Raw genomic sequence first — 2,420 nt, forward strand, 5'->3', positions numbered from 1 at the left:
GGGGCGCGGGGGCGCGGGCCGTGGGCCTCAGCTTTTTGGTTCACAGCGGGGCAGGGAGAGCCACGGGAAGGACTCTCCAGGCGAGAGGCGGACGCCAGGCGTCGTGGCAAGGAAAAGGGACTAGCTCCCCTTCGTTGTCAGCCAGGGACGAGAATAGAGCCACGCTCCCACCTGGCTGCTCACGATCCGTCGGCGGAGATGTCGGCCTCCGGTGCCCGAGGCCTGCGGGCCACCTACCACCAGCTCCTCGATAAAGTGGAGCTGATGCTGCCCGAGAAATTGAGGCCGTTGTACAACCATCCAGCAGGTCCCAGAACAGTTTTTTTCTGGGCTCCAATTATGAAATGGGGGTTGGTGTGTGCTAGATTGGCTGATATGGCCAGACCTGCAGAAAAGCTTAGCACAGCTCAGTCTGCTGTTTTGATGGCTACAGGGTTTATTTGGTCAAGATACTCACTTGTAATTATTCCAAAAAATTGGAGTCTGTTTGCTGTTAATTTCTTTGTGGGGACAGCAGGAGCCTCTCAGCTTTTTCGTATTTGGAGATACAACCAAGAACTAAAAGCTAAAGCACACAAATAAAAGAGTTCCTGATCACCTTGAACAGTCTAGATGTGTGGATATAACCATTGGGACCTAGTTTATTATTTGGTTATTGATAAAGCAAAGCTAACTGTGCGTTTGGAAGGCACAATAAAACTAACTGTAACTGGTAGCTAGTGCTTGATTCAATAGAAAAATAAAGCAAAGTTTTAATAACAGTCCAAAAAAAAAGAAAATACAAATGGCTCAACTATGGAAAATGCTCAACATCAGGAGAAATTAAAACTACACTGAGTTGCTACACTGAGTGATCTTTTGTACCCAGACAAACGAGCTCAAAGCAAGGATCAAATAGTTTTATAACACAAAGTAACTTACAACAGGGTAACTTACACATTACTGGTACTCACATAAATTGGTAAAATTCAATGAAGGGCAGTTTTACAATAACCGTTAAAACTATAAATGTATGCAACTGTTGACACAGCAAATCACTCCTAAGAATTTATCCTAAAAATATAATTGAAAAAATGCAAAATAACATATATGTACATTATTCACTGTGGTATCATTTATCAATGGCAAAGGATTAGAAATAATCCCAATGTTAACAGTGGACTGATTAAATACACTCAATATATCATATAATGAAATGTTCTGAAGCTGTGAAACAGAATGAGGAAGATCTTCATGTACTGAATATGAAATGGTCTCCAAGATATATTAATAGCAGAAAAATGCAAGGTGTGGAACAGTGTGCAAAAAGAGAGCTAAAAGAAAAAAAATATACCTTCACACACATGAATTTGTATAGGCATAAAATGTCTATGGAATTAAAAAAAAGGAAACAGATAGTGATTGATAGCAACTACTGAGTGGCTAGGGAAAGGGGTAAAAGGGAAATTTTTTCAGTCTTTTTGCACTGTTTGAATGTTGAAACAATGTGAAAACATTATTCCCCCCAAAATACATTTTTTATTTTCTGTAAATTTAATTGTTGCAATAATGTATCTGTGCTGTTTAAAAATCAAGAAAAAAAATATCATTAGCAAAAAAGTCTCTTCACCCTCTTCTCCAAATCTTACATTCACTAACCCAACTTCTACGACTAGACGTAATTTATGTATCTTTCCAGAGTATCTTACACATATATAAGCAATATAAATACCACTATTTCTCCCCTATCTGAATTTATGCCTAACCTTTAGTTATTCATCTCTGAGCTCTTTCCATGTAACAATATAGAAAACTTTCTATTCTTTACTACAGAGTATTCCATTGTATGAATAAACCACAATTTAGCCAATTTCTCATTGATTAATGCTTAAGATGTTTTAATTTTTTTGCTATCCGATTATGTATATCCAACTACCAATAAATAGATCACCGTATTATTATAAGAAATGTCTCTAGTGGAGTTTTGATAGTTAGATTGAGATCAAAGGGAGTACAGTAAGCAATATTATAGTAGTTTTTACAGATTTAATACTAGAAAATTACCTATGTTTCTCAAAAAATGCTTTTGTGTGGCAAAGAACAGCGTAGCCTGGGTCCAGATGTTAGTAGTGTAGGGTCTGGGTTCAAACTAAATGTTTTCAAATTCTGCCTGCTTTACTTACAAGGTGTGAATCTTAAGTAAGTTACCTCATCTTTGTGTGCCTGCTTCCTTGTCTGGAAAATGATAACAGCTACCTCTCAGTTATAATGAGGTTTACTATTATTATTATTATTATTATTATTATTATTATTATTAGAGACGGAGTCTCGCTCTGTCTCCCAGGCTGGAGTGCACTGGTGCCATCTCGGCTCACTGCAAGCTCCGCCTCCCGGGTTCATGCCATTCTCCTGCCTCAGCCTCCCGAGTAGCTGGGATTACA

At 38.4% G+C, this 2,420-nt stretch overlaps 1 protein-coding gene and 1 pseudogene across 1 annotated transcript in view; one reads left to right on the forward strand and one right to left on the reverse strand.

Annotated features, from left to right (window-relative positions):
- The window catches only part of UBR3 (ubiquitin protein ligase E3 component n-recognin 3), a 285,317-nt gene that overhangs the window by 17,933 nt on the left and 264,964 nt on the right, over positions 1 to 2,420 (reverse strand). The gene's annotated exons all lie outside the window — the stretch shown is intronic.
- LOC108516835 (mitochondrial pyruvate carrier 2 pseudogene) lies at positions 89 to 582 on the forward strand (annotated as a pseudogene).

Source organism: Rhinopithecus bieti, unplaced genomic scaffold (assembly GCF_001698545.2).
Source record: "Rhinopithecus bieti isolate Rb0 unplaced genomic scaffold, ASM169854v2 scaffold_37314, whole genome shotgun sequence".
Classification (NCBI taxonomy): Eukaryota; Metazoa; Chordata; class Mammalia; order Primates; family Cercopithecidae; genus Rhinopithecus; species Rhinopithecus bieti.